Source organism: Mugil cephalus, chromosome 22 (assembly GCF_022458985.1).
Source record: "Mugil cephalus isolate CIBA_MC_2020 chromosome 22, CIBA_Mcephalus_1.1, whole genome shotgun sequence".
NCBI classification, from domain to species: Eukaryota; Metazoa; Chordata; class Actinopteri; order Mugiliformes; family Mugilidae; genus Mugil; species Mugil cephalus.
In genome coordinates, this window is record NC_061791.1 from 5,087,593 (window position 1) to 5,103,680 (window position 16,088).

A 16,088-nucleotide genomic window follows, 5' to 3' on the forward strand; every position below is an offset into this window, starting at 1 on the left:
ACTGCACACTCTCAGCAGAGAGCTCCTCAAAGCCTTTTCTTCTGCCAGCTTCCGTCATCCAAGGATGGTTTTTCTCACTGCAGATTTCACTGATGTAATTGCCAGAACTTCAGAAGTGCATATTTAGTTTGTTGCTAAGTAGCCCAGCATAATCATACAGGAGTGTGGATGGTTGGAGTCTTGGGAGATTTGAATTGTTGGAACAGTTTAAACTCATGGATTCCTCCTTCTGAGAAGGCTAAATGAAGCTGGTGGGGGGTGGGTGCAGGTGAACTTAACTGAACTGAAACTCAAAATCAAGTCTTAAGTTTGCAATCGACCTAACTCCTACTCCATTAGTCTGCTTATCAGTAATGTTCTGTTTTTGTGTCTTTTCTTTTCTACTAGCTTCCTCAAACCACTCCATGATATCAGGCCTCTGCGAGGACCTTAATGACCTTGGCTGTATGTTTGGGTTCTTTGTCCTGTAGCAGAATAAATTTGGGGCCAGTCATACGCCTCCCTGATGGTAGGTGATGGTGATGGATAAGTATCTGCCTGTATTTCCCACCATTGAGGACACCATTAATCTTGACCAAATCCACAACTCCATTTGCAGAAATGAAGCCCCAAACCTCCGCCGTGCTTCACTGTTGCCTGCAGACGCTCATTATTGTAGCCCTCTCCAACCCTTCAGTGAACAAACTGCCTTCTGCCACAGCCAAATATTTCAATATTGACTCATCAGTCCAGAGCACCTGCCATTTTTCTGACCCCAGCTCCTATGTTTTCGTGTTGAGTTGCTTGGCCTTGTTTCCATGTCAGAGGGATGGATTCCATGAAGACCAGGGTTTACCTGGGTCCCACTGGTTCCTGCCAGTTCTGAGTTGATATCACCACTGGACATCGTCCAATGTCAAAGGGAAATGAGCTTGCTGTGTTTTTCATCTGCTGCACTACGTTTCCTTGGCCGACCACTGCATCTACAATCCTACAAAATCCCCGACTTTGTGCAAGTGTACCTATAACGGTTAATGCCGGTTTGAAGGCAAAGGGTAGTAACCCCAAATATTGATGTGACTTTTCTTTTGTTTGCTCACTTTGTATCATTCTTTATATATTTTTTAAAGCATTCTTAGTTTACAGCATTTTTTTTCCTCCCCACACCTGCCTAAAACATTTGCACAGTACCATATCTGTAATAAGTTCCTCTGTGAATAATATTACATCTCAAAATGCAAGAAAAAGTATATAGTTAAAATGATGTATGACTTCTAATAACATTAAGCTCCCTTTGGCACCGTTTTGTCACAGACAGAAGGCAATTTTACAGTCTCATTCCGGACTATAATTTGTAATTATGTGCTGGTTATGGTGTTATGATTCTGTCCGTGGCCTCTGGTTCGCATTTGACAGCCAAGGGATGATTAAAGTCACCCATCAGGCCGTCATTTGAAATTATTCACCCACGCAGGCAGCTGTAGTATGTCCGAATAAGTTGTGTTGCCGAGTTGGTGGACAGTGAGATGTACAGTGTCTGAAGTATCGGTGACACAAGATGAAAAATGTGCTCTGTCGCAACCAATATTCATAACAGGGAGCTGGAAATTGAGCTGAAGAGAAAGCTTTAGGTGTACTGTGAGGAGGAAGCGCCTGATGCGCCTCAAAATCAGTCTGCAAAGAGGCTGATCACGCCAGTTAAAGTTGTGAATTGACCCCATTTGACGTTCAAAACCAACACCACCAAACCTAAAAGCAGTTTGGGTGCCAATGACATGAAAAAGTAATTGGACAAAAATCCACCACCATATTCTCCTCCTCCTGCCTCCAATTAAATTGGACTAGCTCGCCTGGCCCCCAACTTATCACACATGTCCTTTCTGCAAATCAATCTTGTATTCAATTTCAGCGATCACTGCCAATCGACCTATTCTGCTGTCGTGTTTTTTTTTTTTTTTTTTTTTTTTTTTTTTTGGCATGAGGACGTGTTGCTGAATAAATATCCTATGAATTCTGAAGCATGCAATAATTACTATTGATACAGCGATGATCCTGTGCAATTTGTCTGCAGCGAAATGACATAAAATCATGCAGGGCTAAATGAATGCGTGTATGTTTGACAGTACTAGATGTTCCCCTTAGAATATCGATCAGGTAGAACATTTTCCTACCCGCTGGCCTCCGGATTGGTTTAGATAAATGGGGCGGGGGTGATTTATGCTGGAGCTAAAGAGAAGGGCAGAAGGAAAAATTACCAAAGTGGGGAATGTTGATCACAAATGCGTTTATCATTCTTTGCTCTATAAGGCCTTAAAATTGTGTTATTCTGCTACTGGTCCATTCTTCCTTTGTAGTGGGTAGTATTTTGTTGTGGATTTGTCCTTTTCACCGCTCTGTTCTCACCTCATAAAACGGCTACAAGCTGTGACTCGAGCTGACAACACCCTCAGACCAGAACAAGGTGAACTGACATTCAGTAGCAGGAGAGGCGCCATTAGAACAGTTGAATAGAATCATGTCTGGCACGTTGCCATCCTAAGCACCTTAGCAAAAGTTATTGAACAATGTCCTGTTGCCGACATGCTGCTAGTGGGATTAGTTAATACGATTACCAGGGCCGTCAAATCAACTGTGGTGAATGTGGCTCATAATTTACAGCTGGGGGAAATGAGGAAGGTGTGTGACAGAGATTAGAAAAGGTGAACGCCAGTGAGCTGTGCACAATTTGGCCTCCTCCTCCCAGCTCGAAACGTACACACCAGGGTTAAAATAGGACTGTTGTACTCCATCACAATGCAACAGCTAAAGCAAGACTTAGGTTTTGTCCTGGGATGGATTTTTCTTGAAGAAAAATATGAACAATTAGCTTGTGTTTTCTGAATTAAAGGGCAGATCACAAGAATTTATTTATACAGAACCTGATTTTCACTTAATTTAATTTATTAATTTTGGCCATTGAGCCATTTGTTACAAATACTTTTCCATTTAGACTGTAATTTGCCGTTATTGCTGCAAAATTTCCATATCCACGCTAGTTTTTGCTCCATTTTTGGTCTCCTCGGCCTCCAAACCTTAATTTTTGTCTTTTAAACTGTTAAAAAGACACCTTGTTCAATTGATAACTGTTTCTTGATGCTGGGCAGATTGGAAAAAGATGCCTCTTCCTGTAAAAACAACTGCCTGCCAACAGTGAACCAAAACACTGCATAAATATTCTAGAAGAACTATAGAGTTGGGCGATCGCTCTTTGTGCATTACATTTCATTTCACTGTCAGCCGTTTAACCCTTTCTGAATGCTGCGTTTAAAAAAAAAAAAAACAAACAACAAAAAAAATCAGGTCCATCTTATCGCAGCTGGGATTTTGAACGTGGACATTGTCCTTCTTCTGTTTTGCTGTTTGAGAACTATTGAATCGTCATTACAACGCTCATCATCAGTGCAACCTGATGTGATGCGATTTGGGCTTAACTACCTGCCAGACACTAGGGGGCTCACGCGGACAGTGTCAAGACGTCACTTCAGATGACTAAAGTCCCGTCTCATCAGACATGACAGTCAAATAGACTGTACTTTAACCCTGTCCCTGTCTCCTCACCCATGTGGGGCGCCATTAATTTTCATCACACGTCACGTAGATGTTGACATTTCATTTACTCTGTTCCACTGGGATTGGCCTCAAATCAATTGCAGGTTCCTGGAAGATGCGGTAAATCTTCCTAATGGGCATGCCTTTAGGGTAAATGAAAGTGACATTACATCCTCTTGAGAGAAATTCGCAACAGCTGCAGTACTGTATGTAGCTTTGGCGCGTGGAAACGACGCACCAGAAGAATTTGCTTGTTTGCTTGAACAACAGGAACAAAATTCTCTTAATGCATGTAAGAAATTCTCCAAGGTAACTTGTGATTGGATAGTATTTACGCCACATCTGGTTTCTGCACAACTCCACTACCTCAACCTGGTCAATGACCTGGTCACCTGATCGGGCTGTCCTCATCATTATCCATCTAAAGTATTGATGAGGTCCTCTGTATACAGTATAGTCGACAAATGTGTTTTAGGTGATATGTGTCTAAGCTGTCAGTTCTCCGAGGTAAATTATGTGTGTGTTAGAATCTTCTACATGTCTTCTTCTTGTGGCTCTGCAGTACTACGTGCAGGTTAGGACTGACCATAAGGGTTAGGGTTAGTGGTTAGGGTTAGGACTGACCATAAGTGTTAGGGTTTGATGGAGAATTAATTGTTTGCGTCAAGTTAAAACATCAATTTAACACTTGCATTATCACAAAGGGATGAATCAGTTATGTGGCCGCATGTCACCTTTGAAACTAAAAACTAAGTTACCACTAAGCCAACTTGCACGTTTTAGTATTTTGAATCTTATATTGGCACTTTTGCAATACATGCAGACTTTGTCAGAATCTACACCTGTCCATCCCTCAACCAGTGTTCAAGGTGTTTTGATGCAAGACTGTACTAAGTCTGCTGTGGACCAACAGGTAATAATACTGTATCTCAATATAATATACAAAAGAAATCTGGAGTTCATGGACTCCCCACATCCCAAGGAGAGAAATGAGCCTTATCTTGGAGAGAGGCTGCCATCCATCAGCAATTTCTTTCAGTTTATCAGCCTGCCCAAGTTGAAATGTGAAATGATGTCAGGCATTAATCAAACGCTGACACTTCACATTCAGGGCTGAGACATGTGCCCTTTTTTCACGTCCAAATCTGGGCATTGTCCCGATGACTCTCTCTGGCTGCAGACTTAAACCCTCTTGTGGTGCTCTGCTCTGCGCCAACATCTGACAGCTGGAGTATTGTGCCTGGGCCACGTGAAAAGAACGACACGGCGTGGAAAGCGCTGAGAGTGTGCAATGAGAAATCCAAAAAGCAGCATGTTAAAAGCCTTGTGCCGCGACCACTTCATTACAGTGTTATTTTCACAAATGTACTGCAGAAGTGCTCTCGGGAAGAGCAGAGCGCCGTCGAGAAGGGGAGAAAGTTACATTTGCAGCGTGTCGCCGTGCCAGGAATAGGTCTGTCACTGAAACTGCGGCATTACAAGGAGAGTGGGAGCTTCTTGCGGCCAAGTTCGCCGTCTCTAAATCTAGACTCCCGACTGGCCGCTCATTCGTTCTGTTTAGAAATTACTGAGTGCTATTGATGCGCTGAATTGAAACCCTCGCAGGAGTGAGGTTTGTCATAAATTGCACGTCTTGGACACTGTGCGGCTGGCTGAGAGTCTCCACTGGTCTGTATTCATGTCAAAACATTGATCTAATGTGGACAGCTGAAGGTTTGTCTGCGTTACAGGAAAATAATAAAAGGTGTGTGTGTGTGTGTGTGGGGGGGGGGATGGAAGAAAAGTCTATCACTGATGGGAGCACTTGATTCAACCTCAGAGTACTCCTGTGGTAGATCATGAGGCCCTTTGGAGGACTTGAATTTTTCAGATGGATGAATATCTGGGTACAAAACAGCAGGAAGCCAGATGTGACTCTGGAAACAAATCAGCTTACTCTCTATAGTCAGAGGGAAAAACGACGTTCTGCATCTGCTATTGGTTGACCTCCCTTCCTCTGCGTGTTATTGTTCTGGTCACTGCAGGACATTTCAAAAAACATTATGTGTCAGAGATTGCACATATTACTGTTGCGTAACCCCTCCGCAATAAAACAGAATGACTTGACTTGTGTGCTTGCATCTTTCCAATTGTTTTCAACAATGTTCAAACCCTGAGAAATGGGTCATTTGAGTCAGTGTAACAGTGGTGTCATACTCCCTTAAATCTCCCCAGTTGAGAAACTTTGAGGAAACCAGTGTGTAGAACAACATTAGACTATGCAACAACATTCAGTTCACTGTTATTTTGATAGTTTATGATGAGGTTTTCTAGCTACAGGGGCTACACCCAGAAACCCAGAAAGCTGTAGTCGTCTCATCTTGTGGGCTCACAAATCTGGGGAGAGTCGTAAGCCTTGGACACCTGCAGCGTAAATGCCCATTTAGAGTCCTCTCTGTTAATGGCCTCACCACAACACTAGATAGAGGAATTGTCAGTGACTGGGTTTTTCACAAAGTGCTTGTCAGTAAGTCCAAGTTAACCCTTTATATGGCGAGGAACCATATTTGGTAACTTCCGTAAACATTTTAAATTGCGTCCCAGTGCCTCTCGGTGAGGATGAGGATTAAGGGATAGCTTAATGTTGAATTCAAAATAATATTGATTTATAAATAGCACTAGGCCAGGTTTAATATAGAACACATATAGTAGGTAGGGGGTCCCGACTTAATCTCTCCATCAGTTTGGGGTCCTTGGCCTGAAAAACACTAAAAACCCCTGGTCTAAATGCCTGTTTTCATTTGTGTTTACCACTTAAGCGTGAGGAATCATTTATGGCAACAAGACTGACCTGGATTTTCAGGGTTTCAGAAGAATATGAAAATTTTTTGAAAAATGTTTCAAAAGTAAAGTCGTCTTAAGCACTATCGGGGTTTAGAATTTCCAAGTATTAGAATGAATTCCCTGTATAGGTTTAAGTTATTTCACTGTAGCATAGTCGCTGCTGAACTGTAGCTCAAGTGATCATTGTGATCAAATCTGGCAAAACAAACACACATGAATCATTTGGGCTTCATCACTTCATTGGAGGACTCTCCAACTTTAGATTTTTGGGCCGAGCGTCACTTTACAGCTTCATATTGCCAACGTCACAGCAACTTGCCTTTTTTTCCAGCAGCATGAATAAAGCCATTTCATAAATTTACTGTGACAGCAAGTACCATTCGGAGCAAGCCGTAGTCTCGTGGTAGAAACGATTTATTGATTTCCCTCAAGACTTTTTGCTAGTGTTTTTTAAATCTCCACTGCAATGCCCCTTACTGTTTTTATGAACATTTTTTTTAGAATTCTTCTGGTCCCCAGTTGCTTTGCTTTTACGACTGACGTTAATGTTTTACTGTCCAACTCTCGAGGCTACGAGATATGACTGAAAAAGTTTAGTGTGATGCATTTTATTTTATTGAAATTTGACCTTTTTTGTCAGTAACAACTCTACACCTTTTGCACCAGCGGTGGAAATCATGAGAAATGTCAGGAGCAATGCAATTACAGGTGGCATACACTGTCTCTCCTTTGCACCGCTGACATCATGAAGAGTGTGAAGTCACGCAGAAAATTGCATTTTTGATGTCACCCACAAACTGACTGGCTGTAACATGTATGCAAATCCCGGCGCTTGAGAATCTTTCCGACTTGGTAGAAATGCAAAATGACTTCCCCTCGTAGAGTGTTCATGATTGTTTAATGCGCATTCAGTATACAGCACGACGCATGAGAGCTGAGGGCTAATGTTCGTCCTTTATGAGATTATCTATTTTATCACTAATGGCCTCAATGGACGCTAATGATGACAGAGCAGACTTATCACATTCCCACTGTAATGCTCACGTGAACCAGCCACCCGTTACGAGAAATGGTGCACAAACATGACACCAATTGTCCACCACCACCTCCGCTGCTGTGTGGATAAATATACTGGTAATGTCCCTGCCTGGGTGTTCTTTGGTGAAGCACTGTTAGGCGTGACTCTCTAAACTGTTTTTGTGTGTGTCTCTGTGCCTGAGTGCCATTGCTATAGGGTGGTGGTGCCTTGTCTGATATCGGTGGGTGCTCAATGTGTAAGTAACATCCACTACAATGCCAGGTCCCAAAGTTTCCCAGCAGAACACTGCATTGTCACAAGATGGTTGATATTGTTTACTTCCTCTCTCAGTGGTTTTAATGTTGTGGCTGATTGGCGTATAAGTGGGGAGATTTATGCAAGAAAAGAATCGTTGAGCTTGAACAAATGCAGTTGTATGACTCAAGGTCCTGAGCAAAGCCTTAGTATACCTAGGAAATCGAGCCACATTTAACAGTATTTCACATCAAAATTTAGTCTGACGGCAAAGTTAAGGAAGCAACAATGACTCCTGCCTGGTCACAAACTTGAAATTAATATTGGGAATCTCATCTCAACCTTATTAGTACCATGTTGTGCACCATTTCTGCAAAACTGGATGTAGCTGTAGAACCTAAATCAAGGGTTTGAGGCTCTGAAGACGGGGTACGGTTCATAAAAACTGCTGTAATTCCTACACATTTGCTCTGATTTGGATGACTCTACCTATTATCAATCTCCACAGCTGAATGCAGCAGAATTTGGCAACATATGTGTAGCTGAAAGCCCTATGAATAATAGTTCACGCAAGCCTGGTCACACATTGCTATCAAGCAGATATTTGGAGATATTTTCGTTCATGGAGATTCCCACAGGGCACGTCAAAGACAGAACTGTAATCAATGACCTGGTTCCAGTAATTACTGTTTACTTTAGCTCATTATTCTCAGAGCTTTGATTAAGCAATAGCCCTTCTGTGAAGGATACGTGGCCTTAATTGGTGGTTGCCAGGACACATCCCCCACTGGTGTTGAGATGCATGTTGGGGAGGAATGGAGGTCAGGAAGGGAGAGGCGCCTCAGGTAGCTATTCTTGGCGCTGCCTTTGAGCCATTTACATTCGGTAATTGTCAGAGTCAACATGTGACGAAAGACGAACGGCAGCGAGGCAAACGCAACAGTCAGCGCGCACACGCTTCACATGGTGGACGACAATGGTTCACATGTTGACATTTACAACCTAATTAAAACGAAGAAGGGAAATGACCCACAAAGGGTCAGATGCTCATTACACGCGGGTAGTTACACACAAAATAAACACAAGGTATACAAGCCCGCAGATGGGCTTGTGACGATCCTACACACTGCTTAGCCGCTCTCTGCGCACGTTTAGCGAAGCACCGTTAATCCCACCCAGCTGGAAAACCTGCTCATTTGAATCCACATTTCAATCCTTGGATGATTAAAATATATTACCGTGTCAAAGAAATTCATACTTGTAATATTAAAGATGTATGTATGCACATAAATTCCCAGATACCTCCTGTGTCTTGATTAGAATCTGAGGGAAGAAGGAAGGGCGGGAAAAAAACCCAGAACAAATAAAATGAATCAAAGGTGGAATTTTAAACAGAACGAAGTCGTTACAGGAATTTTTTTTATGCATCTCTGCATTGTTTGTTCACTAGCACGCTCTAAATCTACCCAAGGCTTAGCGGAGTCTGCTGTCACGTTCGACTTGTCAAGCCGGAGCGTGCCTCTCAGACACTTGTTTCAGTTTTGCTGTAAACTGCGGCCATAAGCTGAGCTCTGGTCTTCCGGGTGAAGGACTTTTTTTTCATGTAGAAATGATTTGGCTTTTATTTCATAAAACCGAGAACCAAAAATAAACCAAAATAAAAAAAAATCTGACTTTGGTTTGTAATTCATAAAATATCTCCGTTCAGTTATTGAGAAAATGAGAAACAAGGTATCCCCGTGTGACAATGTAGACTGTATAAAGAAGCCAAAGCAAATGGAGCGCCCCCTGGTGACTGGCTGCGGTGTAGGACACAAGCTCCACCCCCTACATGTTTGTGGATGGGGCTTAGGTTGAACTAAAACACTAAAATATACGTTCAAGGATGGTTTTTATTCAGTAATTTTATTCAGACTGTGACAGGTGGAAAGAAAACTGGGTCCAAGATGGCACCGCCTGTATCCCTGGCAAAACGGCAGTTTAACCAAAGCAAGGAAGTGGTGTGGCGTTATTCATATTTATATATAGTCCATGCCTGACAGTCATTACTGTTGCATTCCCTAAGTTAATTCATTGAAATCATCTTTCCCCCGCAAAGAACGACGTCTACCAAATGTAGTCAACCCCAGAACACATGACGACATTGGAAAACACTTGCTGTGATGCTGCGCTTGCTTGCGCACATTATGACACCGTTGTCATAACGGGAGGAAAATAAACCAATTCCCCCAGTTTAGTCTTTTGTTTGAATTCCGTGATATAATTATCATGACGCACAATGAAAACTCATTTGCGACATACTTAACATTTGTCTTTGCACATGCATCCAGATTTCTGAATTTTTGCTTGTTCAGTATGTGTAAATCGTTTGCAACTGGCTTTCTCTGTCTTATTTTCATGGGTAATTGGCTATGCAGCACATGGAACCAGAGACCTGCAGGCGACACAGCGGAAGGGGAACACTGGGATGGAAGAAACTGCAATCACTGAAGCGTGTCCAACAATCCCCCCCCCCATTCAATTACTGTATCTTGTTTACTTATTAATTTTTGTGCTTTCCTTCTCCTCAAACGCGCCGCAATCTGGCAAACCATCTCTTTGTATTTTTCATACGCTCGTCTTGGACCAGTCCCGGTCCTTCTTTCATCCGTCTTGCCTCTCCTCCTTAATTCTCCCCCTCATTCTCACTCCTTCTCGCGCCGAGAATGCACCCGCATCGCGATTAGACCTCTGGAAAACGCCTGTGCAATTTCCTGGAAGATTATAGTGATGGATTTACACAATATCAATCGGAGAAAATGTGGGGCCCAAAGCAGTTCTCTCTCTGCTGCTGGCTCTTTTTTCTTTTTTTTTGAGCAGTGGTCAAGGGGAACCACCAGAGACAAATTTTCGACAACGGTGTTTGAGAACATCCCGGTTGAAATTGGCTTCAATTGCAAGAAAACGTGCGCCGAAAATGATTAAACAACACAGAAGAGACGCCGCGCGAAGATGAGCCATCTAATTCGACCTGTGTTTCGCTCGCTTCCTCCAACAAGCAGCTCTGAATGAGGTCAGATTCTCTTGACCTCGGGGCATTATTACCCTGTAATCATGTGTTTTTTCTGCATGGCTACATTTGTTATTTCTTGTTGACAGCCTAATGCTAGAAGAAAGCAATTTTACCTGATGGATGATCATAAGAAGGGGAGAGGCTGTATCAGCTTCAAGCCTCAGCCGGTGAATTATGCACAACAGAATCCTGTAGATGCCCAAACCGGCTACCCGCAAAACCTGCCTCCTCAAATATACCACCAGTCTACACGCATGCTTAACACACACACACACACACATGCAAGATATGATTGCCAGAGCTGTGCGGACTCTTCAGCTTGACAAGTAAATACTATGGTAATGAAAAGCCCTCATGCACATTCTGACGTCTTACATCAAACAGGCTGTCAGTCCTTACATTAGCGCAGCGCTATGAAAAATTGTTGACTTATTTTTCAGGCAGCGTTGCTTGCACCGGCTGATTCATGGGTCTCAGGCCGTTCATGATCACAGAAATCAATGGGCACTGCTCCTCTGGCCCGCACTTTGTCTGTTGGCGGCAATAGGGATAACGTGTCAAAGTGGGCCTCCTCAATCTTGTCACTTTAAGTGCAATCAATAGTGCTTCCCAACCAACCAAATGCCTCTGAATAGCAGCCCCCCCCCCCCCCCCCCCCTTCCTCCCCCTCACGCCGAGCTGAACATTTCAATCAATATCTGACTGCAGGCTAAAAACATCTGCAGAAGGAACGACGGCAAAAGCGAGGTAGAATTAAATGCTTTACAGTTTACAGAGGAAGAGGAGGACGCACTCCGAGGGAGCGTCCCCGCTGGGCCACCGATGATATTTTCTGCAATGGGTCTACGGGTATTCCTGAAAACACGCTTGCAGCACCGAGCATGCATTGTTGCTGTTGAATTTTGCGACACGACGTAATCCGAGAATTAACCCGCAATTTAAACTAGCATATCAAACCCCCACGCCGCGGCTCAATTAGCGCCGCAGCGCAATTAGCGGTTGCGGCGCGATCTTTACGCGCCGTGTTCTGGCCGTGTTTTCTATCCGCGTGTATATGTTGTCCCCACAGTCCCATACATCACCCTGGACAATTCTCAATGCATTGCCAGCCGTCGGCTTCGAGACGGGTCCAATCCATAATGGCGAGCCTCTGGCCAACGCATCTGTAAATTAGTCTACCTAAAAGAACATTCTACAAGCCCAGAGACAGAGTGGTCTGGTGCGAGCATCTAGGTGCTTGGCCCTGGAAACGATTGTGTTAATTGCCTCTGGGATTGCGAGGCGCAGACCTCCACTCCTTCATGCATATTTGACACTTCTAGCCACGGCTCAAGCCCCCGTTGCAGCTAATGGATGATGTTTGGAGCTCTGTTGCATATGCATTAGCTACCGAGTCATGAGAGGGTACGCGGCGAGCGCAAACCGCTGCATGCCTGTCCGTGTGAGCCGGTGTGGCCGCGCCGTTATCTTGGACCAGCCAGGGCGAACGTAGGAGCAGGGTGGTCGAGTTGCCGGTTCCTAATTGGTGTGACTGCTCCCACTGCTGTCGGCCCTCGAAGGCTGCCCGCTGCCCTCTTCTGTTAATCTGTGCCAGAGATTTGGCTCGCTTGACACAGAAGTGACCTGACAGCCCTTTCAGGGGGAGGTTGTGAACAAACATGTGCACAAGAGGGAAAAAAAAAATCAAAGTAAACCGATGAATATGCGGTCACTTGAACCAAAAAAAAGACATGAATTCAAATGAGAGGCAAGCACATTCCACAAAATCTCAGTTCAAAGAGCCGTAACTGTATTTGAGATATGGTTCTGAACAGGGAGAGCTCTGACAGTGCTGCTGGTGGAACCGCATCAAACGGATGCCACATCTGCTGATAATGTCCACACGTGGCCCTCGAGTGAGAAGCACCGACTGTCGATATCAAGTGCCCGAACACGGCTGTACACGGTGTCCTTTTTGTCTGCAGGAGATGGTCTGGCACGGGCTGCCGACATCTGATCTGATGGCTTTTGAAACTTCTGAACACACCCTTCAGAAATCTGTTCCCGTCTAATCAAACGTGCAAATATTTTAATAACGGGAGACTGACGGGGGGGAGAAGTCATCAAGCCTTGAAACGTACGCAACTGAATCACCGGCGATATTGATGGAACAGTCGCTGTCTATACAGTATATTTGCATTGGAGCTCGAGCCTGTTGCGATGCAAAACGCCAGTGGAAAAACCCACAAAAAACGGTCACGATGAGAAAACATTGCTGCAGATACGGAGTCTATGAGTAAACTTCAAACAGCCCAATGAACCGATGATCAGTCAGAAGCAGCAGTCTTACACCAGAGATGTAAATGCCTGTACACTGTAATTTAATTGGCAACAAAAAGCCACATTTTATCGTACTACATGTTCTATATTAAACTCAGCCTAGTGCTATTTATAAATAGACATTATTATCATCATTTTGCATTCAGTGCTAAGCTATTCAAATAATACACAGGTTCAAATATTCTTTTTTTATTTCAAATATGTGCAACAGTAGGGTGGCCATGCCAGAAATTTGTGGGGCAAAATTAAAAAACAAAATGTATATAAAAGTCTAATCAACTAAAGACTTTGTAACCACCCTGTTGAAGACCTATGCATTAACCTATACTATAATAGATTATTTAGTTAATTTCTGCTGCATGCTGCCTGCAGCACTATGCAGTTTGTGGTTTTATGTTATTTCATGCCTTGTAATCACAATCAGTACCATCCTACCCCTGCCTTTCATCATATTGATAACGGTTTTGTCCACCAGAAGACTTTAAGGATTGTTTAGTGTCACTGTTGTGGTTGTTAGGGTTAGGGTTTAGGTCTTTTTTTTTTTTTTTTGCCTCTGCTTTGGTCTCCACAATCTAAGCTAAACTAAATACACTGTTGTTCTTTCTGCTATGCTTAATGCTAAATTCTCTTCAATATTCACAAGCTAACAGGTGACCATCCACCATTCTGTGTGTGTACAGAACCAGTGAACTGAACAAAGCTCAAATGAAAAGGAAAAAAAGAAAAAAAACATAGATAATGATGATTTTAATGAGGATAGAAAAGCTTCAAAAGCTCAAATATGGTGATTGTGAATCCTTCAGAACGTCTTATTAAAAAGGGCTTTTCTGTAACGCTGTGCTCTTACAAGTCAAATGACTTGTGGTAAATACCGCAAGGGTAGATATGTTTCCAGTCCGATTTGCATTACAATGAACAGCTACTTACCTGAGATGATCTGAATTTTCATTGCACAATTAACCCCACCCACCTAGTGCTCTAAATCCTCCCGAGAGCTCAGCACTCCGCAGAGCTCACTTTGAATCTTTCAATGGAGGTCGGGTTCTTTTAATTCCTTTGACAAGTTTGGGAAATGTATCATAGACTTGCTTAAATAAGGGCTGAAGGATTTTATGTACGTTAAACCATCTCAGAACTTGAGAGCACAAAGTCTCGCGTAGTATTTTATGTGACAGGCTGCCTCACATTCAACAGGTTAAACCTTGCATATGATAGTGGACTTAAATGTTCATGATTAATGCAAAGCCTCCTGGGTTGATTCAGCTTCAGAAAACATGCCTCTTATGTAGATTGTATGTAGCAGTAAAGGAGTGATCATTTAACATTAATGCGTGATACCTCACTTCAAAATCTGGACAGATGAACATAATGACTCATTCTGAACTCAGGGCAAAGGATGAGTTCATCTCCTTTGAGGCTTATCTTGGTCCGAATGTCATGACTAAACATTCCGTCAATGCAAAGTCAGAGTGTGTCTGTACTTACAGCGAGCGCTAAGCAGTCTGCTGGGCGTCCTCGCGCTTGGTTGACATATTCGAGAGAGTGCGCGTTCGACGTAGCGCCAGGAAGGCCTATTCGGACGGAAGGAAGTGACGGGCGTATCTGGCTCCTGCTTCATGGCTAACAGCCATGGCCACTGCACAAAAAGAGAGCAAAGACAAACAAGAATGAGCAAAGGGCTTCCAGTTACGTTCGATGTTTTCGAAGTATTTCTATGACATGCGCGAGAATATAACGTTTGTTTTTTTTTTTTTTTTATCGTAAGCTACGCCAACCTTCTGCAATGCTTTCTCCTGAAGACTGGTATGGGTTTGCCTAGCTGTGCACAAAGTCTTAAACTCGCTGTGAATCACATAATGTATTCCATACACAAAACAGAAAAGTGTAGACAAGTTCTGCACTATGGCTGGTTAAATGCTTCATGGAGCTTACCGACTCTTGGCTTTAACCTAATATTTTATGCAAAGCTACAAGTGTGGCCTTTTTTATTTCCTATCTAGCTTTCAGAGGGAAGGCAAACCTTCCCAAAAGGTCAAAGATTCTTTTGAAAATCTGGAAATGAATAATCGGAGGTTAACACTAGGACAAAAGCACTTGGTTCTAAACTTAAAGTGTGCGATGATTCATGAATTTCAATTCCTACCGTCTGCCCTGAGGGGTTTTCAACCTTGATGCTTTGACATTTCCATTTTGCTGACTTTCCACCCAATTTTGACACCAAATGTTTACTTTAAAAAGTGCAACACACTGTTCCAAAAAATTCTGCACTGGTCATCACGAACCAATGGTGTTGGTGGAAAACAGACCTTTGATTTTAGGTTTTATTGCAAGTTGTAGCACCCCTGCGGACCTGTAACACCCCTTATACTGTGATAATGCACATATCCCGCACCTCAACCAAAGGAAATGATGGTCGCCCCTGTGTGGCCCTGAGACCAGATGATCTAAGAGGGCAAAACGTGTGTTTAAATTCAACTTTTAGCCAGAGCACCTTGCAGGAGCCGGAGCAGTTTCATGGTCTCTTTGCACATTTATTAAAAAAACAACTTGCGACAAGCTTTAGCATGTGAAGAGCTAGAACGAAACTGTGTCACACCTGCTTTTAAAGCCGAGGCAGAGTAATAACAGCTGCAGAAGCTGAGGGAAAGTCTGGAGCAGGTGATAGTGTACTAAACACTGTGGCCTCGGGGCTCAGGGTTTATCCTATTAAGCCAGTCTGAGCTGCTAAAGAGATGCATTGTCATGATAACAACTTTTTGTTTATACCACCTCGCTGCTTGGACACATCGCCAATTATGTTGTGCAGCATGCCACTCACTGTTGTGACTAATCACAGAACACAAGGCGGCAGAGGAATCACACCGGCTTTCACTAGGAACGGCTGCCTCGAAGAAATGGAAGGTTGTTTCTGCTGGAACACCAGCGGGGCTTTAGTGAGGGGAGGATTTGCAGAAAGTTGGAGGATGTTGAGGTCTCACATAGTTAGACAGTAGATTGTCCAAATGATTTCCCCATGGTGTAAATCTGCCTAATGATCTTTGTCTCTGGTGCTCT

At 43.3% G+C, this 16,088-nt stretch overlaps 1 protein-coding gene across 2 annotated transcripts in view; it reads right to left on the bottom strand.

Moving 5' to 3' along the window:
• Positions 1–16,088, bottom strand: part of chrm2a (cholinergic receptor, muscarinic 2a) — a 68,319-nt gene that overhangs the window by 25,408 nt on the left and 26,823 nt on the right. For both annotated transcript variants that reach the window (XM_047575897.1, XM_047575898.1), the window contains exon 2: positions 14,520–14,670. The gene's annotated coding sequence lies outside the window, so the exon portion shown is untranslated. The remainder of the gene's footprint in view (positions 1–14,519; positions 14,671–16,088) is intronic.